Source organism: Ixodes scapularis, unplaced genomic scaffold, assembly GCF_016920785.2.
Source record: "Ixodes scapularis isolate PalLabHiFi unplaced genomic scaffold, ASM1692078v2 PGA_scaffold8__174_contigs__length_109621045, whole genome shotgun sequence".
Taxonomy (NCBI): domain Eukaryota; kingdom Metazoa; phylum Arthropoda; class Arachnida; order Ixodida; family Ixodidae; genus Ixodes; species Ixodes scapularis.
In genome coordinates, this window is record NW_024609883.1 from 81247083 (window position 1) to 81258045 (window position 10963).

The window sequence follows — 10963 nt, forward strand, 5'->3', positions numbered from 1 at the left end:
TGGTGTCTGCAGATATGTTATTATTATCAAGTAGAGAACAAGAGACCTCCATCCTTCTTTTGGTGTTGCTACTAGCTGTGATTGGGTTCTATGAAAGAAGTACAATAAAGGTATATTTAGAATATTCAACAGATCGTTTTAAGTACTCATTTTTCGTTCGATGTATTGATGAATGGAACAAGCTACCGTCCTGTGTTATTAATTCAAAAGATGTCGTGTCGTTCACCGAAGAACTCGATATTTCCTATGCCTGAAATTAATACCCTTGTCGCGTTTTCTATTTAATTTTGTACCACTCCTGCCCTAAACTAACGGCTGCCAAAAAAAAAAAAAAAATTGCAGCACGGTCAAAGCATAGGATGTTTTGAACACGCGAGCTTGCTGTTTAAGATCGGCTCCCGCACGTAGCTATCTCAAATTTTATCGAAGGTGGATCTTAGTGGCGCATATTACCTTGTGAAATTTCAAGGCGTAGCTCCCTTCCTGCGGAAATCTACGCCAAGCCGGATGCCGACGCAGACGGCCGAGTAAGCCAGGGCTCAATGGCTCTGCCATGCTTTACCAGGGTTGTGCTTGTGGCGCCATCTATCGACAGGCGTCGCGAGTGGACGACGGCGTCGTCTGCCGTTGTGTTAGTCCCCCGAACATATCCCAGGAAAGTAGCACGCCTCGAAAGATCACACGATAACATCCACCACTAAAGTCCACTTTTGATGAAAATTTGACATCTGCTCGACGTGAAAGGAAGCTCCGGGATTAATAACACCCTTACATACAGCGTGCCCACCTCACCCGACCCACCCTCCCCCCTGAAAAGGAAGAAATGAATAAAAAAATAAATATATATATAATAAATATAGTTTTTTTTTTTTTTTTTTTTTTTTTAACGCAAAGATAAACGCCGAATGCCCAGCCTTTGCCGAAATGTATACCGCTAGCGGTCGGGACTAGGTGTCTAGGTTTCAGAAGTAACCTTTATCTCATTCAAAAGCTGTGATAACGGGTTTTCCGAAACTTTTAATGGGAAAATGGGACTCGTTCTCGGTGGGCTGGTGACATTAATCTCCATGCACTCGTGGGCTTCTTAGGCCGCCATTTTCCCGCTGAAAATTGCCAGATGTACATCGCTCTCATCCTTTGAATCAGATGACGGCGGTCAAGCTCGGAAACTTTGGCATCTGGCCCGTATTGCTAGCGCTACATTTGGTCGGAGACTGATCTAGCGTTCGGCAAGGTGTAGATTATTTTTAAAATTATTTTTTTTTTTACTAGGGGACATAGTACTTTCACTAGACATTTTGGTTAGTGCGCCAAGGACGCCGATCTGATGTCCGGAATCGACTAATGGGGGGCGTGCATACCTTTCCACCTGGAGCATCGCTTCACCACCAGCCTCCTCCATGTCCTCCTCCGCCCCCACCTCCGTGACCTCCTCCGCCTCCACCTCCGTGTCCACTGCTGTAGCTGATGACGGGCTTCAGCTGGTGCCTGATGGTGGTCACGGGCTGCTTGACATACGTGACCACTGGCTTGGACACGTACTTGACGTCCAGCACGGGCTGCTTTATGAAGGAGATGCTGGCGTGTCCCTTGCCGCCTCCCCCTCCGCCTCCGCCTCCGCCTCCGCCTTGCCAACCTCCGCCTCCGCCTCCGCCTTGCCAACCTCCGCCTCCACCTCCGCCTCCGCCTTGCCAATCTCCGCCTCCGCCTCCGCCTTGCCAACCTCCGCCTCCGCCTCCGCCTTGCCAACCTCCGCCTCCGCCTCCGCCTTGCCAACCTCCGCCTCCGCCTCCGCCTCCGCCTTGCCAACCCCCGCCTCCGCCTCCGCCTTGCCAACCTCCGCCTCCGCCAAAGTCGCCGCCGTTGCTGGATCCACTGTCCTCGTAGCCCGCCAGGACCCTTGAAGAGGCTCCTGCCAGGACCAGGAAACACAGGCTGGCCTGCGGCGTCGTCGTTCGTGGGATTCTTAGTTAGGATTAGGGATCAATGTTGGTTTGAACTTTTAACGCAGAACGTGTTATGGCTGGCATCCAACAGTTTCCGGTTTCACACTCCTGAAACGGAAGAAGAAACAGCCGAATGCTGACGCGCAGCGCTCGTCTGCTCACTGGTTAGACACGGGTGCAAACCGATCATCTAGATCTGAGTTGTCCCGCTCAAGTGCACAGCACGTGCTAAACGAGTGATCTCTGGGCTGCACTGCGACATCTCCACTTTTACAAACCAAACAACTAATGCATGTAGTATGCCATAAATTGCACTTAGGCACTTGCGCGCTAGTATATGGTATTCACAAGGTTCCCACTATAATATAGAGCATCATTGCCAGTCGAGTTGTAGAGCAATGGGAGCGTAATCACAGAGTTTAGGAACCATAAAGCGCCGTAGGACAGTAAGGACGAAGACGCATTAAGACAACAGATGCAGGGCCTTGTGTTGCATTACTTTGTCTTGGCCCATGTTGTTTTCGGCGTTTTGTACCTAAACTACCAACTAGCCCAAATAACCACTTTGCTGCAGTACTCACAGAGACCCTCATGGTGGTGCAGATTCGCTACGAACTGACGCTTTGTTCATGCTCACCTAGTATTTATACTCTCCAAAAACTGCACATAACGCTCTAATTGGCGGACACTTCTCGACGGGACCATTTTACTTTTTATTTAGTTAGGTTTATCTTTTTCTTTTCTTATTGCAGCCGTGCAACGAACTTCCTTCGCACCGATGGGCTTGTGGCCGTAATCGCCTTCAGCGTTAATAAGACCGAAACGCTGTTCTTAGTAATTAGTAGTCATCGGCTTCCGTGTTTTACGAAAGTGGAAATTTAATAAACTGCTTCCCGACACATTCTGTCGTTAACGGTCCAGCACAAACTCAATGGCGCGCTCTGTCTTCAGCTGGTCAAGCAAGGTTAGTCAAGCGCAGTCCAGGAAAAAAGAAATGTAATTTGTTTTGGGACGCATTTGTAACGTGATGCGCGCGTTTTGGGACGCCATTTTAGAATCGTTTTTTGCCGACTGAAGCTTATGTTTGCAAAAGAACAGTGAGAATGATAGACGTTTAACACTCGAACTGACATTGTCTGACATAACAAATGCAGACAATAGTTTTCGTGTAAGAAACAGAAGCAAAAAGACGGGAGTATTTAGTCAGCGTGAGCTTGGTCGGCTAGAGAGTGGCGATATTGGTTCCCGCTGTAGATTAGAAATTTAGCCAGTGCAGTATACGGCTGCTAGCTTGGGGTCTTTAAATTGCATCACGCACGACCGCACGCTGGTGCGATGCTCGTCCAGATCGAAATGGGCAAGTGTGGATGTGATTCAGAATTCCTGTTTACTGCAGCACGAGCTTTCCCTCCGCGGGCCCCGAACTACGGCGTTCAAACCGTTTGTTTACTTTTGCATGGAGCTACGCGCTCGAGATTATCGGGCACGAACCCATTATATTTTTCTGGTGTTTTTTATTCTTAAGAGATTGTTGAAATCATTGACGTATCGAATTTTTTTGGTGGGTATGCTTGCCTTTCCAAGCAAATATTTTCGATATTAGAATTACGTTTTTTACTAGGCCGTCGCGCAGCGCTTTTCTACGCACAGGGAACAACATTTTAAACAACTGCGATGTGTCGCATTAGCTTGCGACGCGCGTAAAAATGTTTCCACGGAAAATTCATAAGGCACAGTTCTGAAACGCAAACTCGTTTCGGGGCGATGTGAATTCGCTCCGTTAATTCGCGGCTTCCACAATTTGAACCCTTGCCGCTCTCCTTCCGAAGAACCATTGGAAATCGCTTTCCTTCTTTGTTGGTAGATGGCGCTAGCGGTATTGATATAAAACTTCCGCTCCCGTGTGTGGGTATGGTCTGGTTTGCACGAATGGTGTACGTTGCAATATCCGGCACCGTTGTGCCGGGCCCCTTGCGACTATCGCCTTCCAGTCCTGTTTATTGAGATTGTGATATGTTCGAGGAAAGTCATCTGTGTGCACGATTTGTTTACTATTTCCGTCGAGGTATCGAAGGGCGCGCAGTCACGCAGCAGTTGAATATACCACTAAGTCAATACTTGCGGTATGGCACCCACATTTATATCAGTTTAATGCACCACTTTTCAGGCATGGTGCTGTTTGCGGACGCATGAAAACAAAGATTATTATTATGGTGTAAATATAGACATCGGATGGGCGTTTATGTTTTGGTGTGCGAGGAGAGCGCGAGGAATTAACGCTTGATATGTTTCAATGGTGCAAGTACACTATGCATGCTAAAACAAGTTTTTTTTTTACCTCGTTATTTTTGACAATAAGACAATATTTTTTGGCTCAGTGCCTTTTAGAGCAAAAACTTTGGTTGTCATGATATACGGAGCGTGCATTAGTTTCGTTTACGCTTTATATATTTTTGAAAGGGAATAAGTTCGAGCAGCGCCCTGCTAGAAGACAAATTAAATCTGCTTGATATGAAGTGATGGGCAAATTCTTTCTGTATTTTGCTAGGCCCCAAGTTATAGCACTGCACAAACTCCAGTTGCATATCCTGAACAGATTATCAGTCTGCAAGAGATGATCCCGCTTCTTTTGGGTTCGTGCAAGAAGCCGTTTAGACTGCATTCTTGATAAATCTCGTACACTTAGGGATATAACGTTAGTGGATATTTTGAACTGTCAGACGAGAGAAATTTTAGTTCATTAAAACAGATACCATAAAAACAAAACACGAAAGTTTCGACGCCTTTAAACACATTTGTTTGCTCTACACTACGCGATCATGGAGGTGTGTGTTTTTAGTGCACACATCGGTGTCTTGGGGACAGTTTACAGGACAGTCAGGTATCTCACAGCCGTGGAATACCTTGCAGTATTTCTAAACGGCTTGCTTTTGTCCTTCGGTCGACGATTCACCCGAGCCACAATGAGCATATTAGCAAACGTTAAATTGCGGACGAACCGTTTGACGAAAGTCTCCGAACGTTTTCGTTTCGGAGACCACCAGCAATGGACAATGGTGAGGGTGGGTTTGTAGTTAATTGCATTGGGTTATCCTATCCAGGAACCTAAAGCAAAATTGAACCAAAAAAAAAAAAGAAAAGAAGCGACATTGCAGAAAATAAATTTACCGTGTCACTTTTCAGTTTTTTTTTTTTTTGTGTCAAGCTCACCAGACATTTTGTTTTTTATGTATTTGACTAATTTTGGTCATGTAAATCTCTACGTACACTAGTGTATCAATTTCGAGAAGAAAAAAAAATAAAAAAGAATAAGTCATTCTAGCTTTATTCCTGATTTGTTTTTTTTTTTGTGTGTTTCAAAATGAAAAAGGTATAAACAAAACGGCCCCTGTTCCTTGCACATCGAAGGCGAGAAGTTTATATTACCCCTAGGCAGCAAAAAAGATAAACAAAAAGTATATAAAAAAAAGAACACGGTTCGAACACGCGACCCGACACTCGTTGATCGCCAAAGCCTTCCGATCTTCATTTGCATCGCCGCGCGCCTGGTTCTGCTCTCTCCGTGTATAGTGTCCAGCATATTTCTGCTCCAATTGTAAAGGTTTCTAAACCAAGCCGTCATGCCCCAGTCACATTACGCGTACATGCAACCCATAGTCTTCGCCGTCGTAACAACGAAAGGAGACTGACTTGTTGGCAACCCGAACAATGTTCCGCAGCACAGCTTTTTTTCACAAGCGTATTTCTGCTTGACCTTTTCGGCGACCTTCATGTGTAAAACAGCACATTAAACAGGTTGCTAACCATGTGTGTGTGTGTTGACACGTTTCCTAGCGGTATTTGTTGTTCTGAAGCCGCTCTCACTCTGGTCATAGATAATCGTCCAAAAGACGCGGTGTTGGCTGCATACATGATGACAAGAATTATCTGAAGACAGGTCTTCATCAGTGTTGTACATGTTCCTAAAAAAAAAAAAAAGGAACGAAAGCCCGGTAAGCTAGGCTAACACTTACGCATATATGGCGTGACTAAATGGTCCGTGACATGATACTGGCTTCGAATTTCGCTCACGGCTTATCGCTTATCGTGGGGCACAAGGAAACGGTCATGAGGGTCGGGGCGTTAGAAGCGGGATTTTCGATGCGAAACTTTAGAAATAAGAGCGGGTTATTTCTCCACTTCTATCCGTCTGAAAGCTATCTAACGGTTTAAAGCACTGCCGGATGCGCCACGGCCGAACGTGTCTCGAGCACTGCATCACCAGTCGGCTCTCGGTTGAGTGTGGCGACGAAAATGACCGAATTCTAACGATATCTGATGCAGCGCGCGTGGACCGCGCTTGTCCCGTATATAAACACTTTCATCGTTTTTGTTGTGCGCTGTTTTTAGCTGTATCACAAACCAATTCTTGCCTGCATCGCTACTTTAATCAATTATACTCGTCGTCGCAGCAAAAAAAAAAAAAAAATTTTTTTTTCGCTTTAATATTTGTGCGTTGCGCGAAGTAGTTCTTACAATATCTGGTTGTCAAAGAGGGAAATTGGTAACGTTCCGCGGGGAGCCGTACTGTTCTTTTACTGCGCTTTTGAGGTGAAAACGAGTAAGTGCCGCCAAATAAGCTACGCTTTACACAAACAAAACTTGATCCATCTTGTTGCCTAAAATCATTGTTGCCAGTTATCTGACGTTTGTTCTGAGGTCGCAGGAAACGGCTTTGCGTCTTCCGGAAATATTACAACAGTCCTCGGCAGAGCAAGACGAGATGGCGTAAGCTTTTTTGCACTATAACTATTTTAACGTGAAACGTTTTCTGGCTAGCTGCCTCGGATTTCGTCTAGCCGCATTGCGTTAAGCCGTGGCCTGTGACGTCACATGACGTCACTATGATTTTCCCGCTAAATTTAGCGGGAAGATTGACGTCACGTGCAGTGGCGTCATTGAGGGTCCCCCCCCCCCCCCCCCCTTTTTCGGGAACCGCCGCGACACCCCCCTGAGCGCTGCACCCGAAGCGGTCCTCCCTCCCCGCCCTCCACCCCCCCACCCCCCTTGTGACGCCACTGGTCACGTGACCTCAAGACCAATTCAGTTTCCTCGCTAAATTTAGCGGGGAAAATGATGTCACGTTATTTCATGTCACGTGACCTTTACAAAAAATAGTTTCCTCGCTAGATTTAGCGGGAAAATTGACGTCATGTGACCTTAGCACCGATTCAGTTTCCCTGCTAAATTTAGCGGGGAACATGACGTCACATGATTTTGTGTCACGCGACCTATACACACATTCAGTTTCCCCGCTAGATTTAGCGGAAAAATTGATGTCACACGATGTCCTGTCATGTGACCTATACGCAAATTCACTTTCCCCGATAGGTTTATTGAGGAAACTGACGTCACGATATTCCCAATCCTCTGTGGACACAGGCCGGGCCGACGGGAAAAGTAAATGGGTCGGTGATGTCAATGGGGTGGAGGGTAGTGGGGAGACATGGAGGAACAGCTCGAGAAGAAATCCCTGCGCTAAACCAACACAATAGACCGATCTCACCAAGCGTTCGGCGCATGCGTGACGCCGCCAAAACTTTAGTTGGCAGGAGGCAGGCAGCAGTACACAAGACTACCCGTGCCGCCTCATGCTCCACACGCGCAAAGTTCCAGCGAGGTTGTCGCTCGTGCAGAAAGACTAAAGCTCCCTCGATGCGTTGCGGCAGCGGAGGCGTAGTCAAACTGGCAGGTGAGATCGGTCTATTGGAGGACAATTTGTGATTTAGACATCTTAAAATATTATCGATACTGCTGCTCTCAGTTGAAAGCATTAGCAGGAGTGGAAGTTTTCATAATAGATACGCTATGAATACACACCCAAAATGTGATCTAGACATATATCTAATGAAGTGCGTTATCAAAAGTGGTAAGCGACGAAAGCGTGGCACTTTCATTTTACAGTGAATTCCAATCTTGAATTGCCAAAGCGAAAATTTAATATTAAAAAAAAAAAACGTGTTTAAATCTGTATTACTGAATTGATATGTTGCTCTTGATCCTTGCCGATCCGGTAGATGAAAAGGTGAAATATTGTTCAAGGCGAATATTCAACTTGCCGTTGATAAAGGAATGCAGAAGTGTTCATCTATTATTTTTGCCCTAGTTACCGACGTCTTCATATTGGTGTCTGTAAGCAAGTGCGTCCAAGAAGTCCAGTTTCCAAATGCGTTGAAGGTGAACCTAAAAGCTTGTTTTTGGACGCCTTAAAGAACGACGACCAGTTCGCGCTTCCCACTTGTCCCCCGCTTCCTCCTCTCCCCTTCCCTGTCTACCGTTGCCTGTTACCGCCTCCCCCAAGGTGAGGAGAATCTTCTGCCTTGCATAATCTCGTGTCTGGTCGTCGGCCTTTAAAGTCTGCTTATCCCTTTTGTCGTGCGAAAAAACCAAACAGGGTTAGCGTACTCCAGCATCGGTCTAATCATTGTTTTATATGTCATAGTCTGTCTCGGCATCTGCAAATTTAAGTGTACGCCTAAGCGTAAAAAGTTTAGATCTAGCCTTGTTCACAATTTTATCAACATGTCGATTCCAAATCAGTTTTTTTTATTAAACCCAATACCGAGGTATTTATAGTGGTCTACAGATTACATAATTTTTTCAGTTCACTGTGCAATTAAAATTAAAATGTGAGGGATTATTTCTCAAAGTTATGGTCATAGCTATACTGTTTTGTCTTAATTTATTTCCATTTGCCATCGGTTAAGACCATTTTTCAGTCTGCAATAGTGCATTAGTGAGATTTATTTGATCTTGAGGGTTTAGGATTTCCGAATAAATGACACAGTCATCTGCAAAAAGCTTGATTGGCGCTTGTATCTGTTTTAAAATATCATTCATAAAAATAAGAAAAAAAAGTGGGCCAAGTACTGATTCCTGGGGGAGGGGGGGGGGGGGGGGTACACCCGAAATGACAGGACGTATTGAGTTTGCCCAGATAAGCAGGCAGCAATCACGTTTATTAATTGGCCATTTTTAAAAAAATTAAGAAAGCTTGAGTAGAAGTTTAGGGTGTGAAACACGATCAAAAGCTTTAGAAAAGTCTAGAGATCTAACACATGTTTGTGCCCGTTCATATATTGTAGTAGCGAACGAAGCCTTGTTAATCTGCACTCGACCAGAACATGATTTCTTCGGAGGTATTCTATCGTATGCTTAAATATTATATCTTCAAGTAGTTCACAGAAGGTACTAGTTTATGACATCAGTCTCTAATTAATTGGGTTATTGCGGTCGCGAGATTTATGAATGGGGATTATTTTTCATCTTTTCCAATGCGCGGGCTAAACTTCACATCTGAGAGAAACTGAAAATTATGCGTAAATATTTTGATGTCTGCTCCGTATACCGCCGTAAAAGAATAATTATGCAAAGAGTCGAGGTCAGGACATTTCTTAGGGTCAACATGATTGACCAAGTTGAAAACTCCCAATTTTTAGATTTCAGCGTCTTGAATCCGAGAGGAGAGAATGCCTTCGAACTCGGTTAGCTGGCTATTGTCTTTGGTAAATACTGATTCAAAGAAAGAGTTGAATTCGAAAGGTCGTTGAGCGCAAACTTTCCTTTTGGCACTGACACATCAACATCATATTTCTTTTTTATTATCCGAAACGATTGAAAACGATGCCGGGACGTTACCCTCAAAATGCGAAACTTGGGAATTGGGTATTTGCCAAGTAAAAAAAAAAAAAACAATTTCCAAATGCCGAATTTGAAGTTCCCGCGCGATCCGCGCCAGTGCTATGACGTCAAATGTTGCGGAGTCCTGCGAGTCAACTTTCTTTCACGCCTCCGCTCCAAACCACCGCGACCCGAAGCGAGGAGGTGAGGAGCGGGAGAAAAGGGTGCCGGTGGACTGGGAAAAACCGGTTTCTTTGTCCGATTCCCCGACTCACTGATCATCCTCTTCTATGTGCGTCGAGCTCCGCCATGTTTTCCGAGGGAGGATACAAATCTAGGAGGGGACATCACACCGGACTGCGATTTTTGTTATTTTAAGAAGAAGGGCCATAGTGCGTTCGCAATTGCGTTAAAAAAACATGATTTACGATTGCCGTTATTAAATGTTATAGAAATGTCGCCTACAAAGCTTCTAAATTACATGATTTTTGACGTCACCGATCAAAAGAAGCGAGGAGGTGAGGAGCGGGAGAGAAGGGCGGCAAAAATAAAAAGGCGCACGCGCTCGTGGGCAAATATTTTTTCACGATGCGGTATCTTTTTGCTGTCTATGACTACAACTTGCATCGTTTTAGACAATACAAAAATACGACCTTTGGAGTGTCAGTGCCCCTTTAAACGATACGTACCAGCAGAACTTGTGAGGTGCACTTGACACAAACGAACGCAACGTAAGGTAAAAAAATGAATGTTTTAATCTAAGGATCGTAGTATTTTCTTTTTAATTAAAGGTTTAAATGTTGTATGTCTTGTCCAGTTTCTCCTTCTCCACAATGTTTAATACTCTTTTTCGCTCGGGCATTTCTTCGCTTGAGTTGGGGTCTCTCGTGATCCATGGACCGTTTACATCGGTCTTCTTCTCGGTTATTCGTATACTTTCAAATCGCAATGATCGTCAATGGCGCTTGCTCTGCACTCAGCACCAAAATGTCGGCGCCCATAAGAATAACGGGGAACGTAGTGCCGATGCTCTAAGCGTGGCCTGTCTAGTGGCTCTGTTGCCAACCTAGGCGCGTGGCTGCGATGAACGTTGTCGACACCAGCCGACGAAGCAACGCCCGACAGGTTGCACCGGCAATGAGCGAGCACCGAGGACACTGGACTTATTTCGATATTTCGAAAAATTCCGGGCGAAATGCGAAAAACACTTACAATAGTTGAGCGCTAACTTTTTTTGCGAAATGTAAACAAAGCTTAAAATACTCCGTTAAAAAAAAAAAAAAAAGGAAGACGTTTACACTTTTCTGCAACGACGAATCAAAGCGCAGCTCTTGAGGAGGAAGAGGGGGAGGGTATGG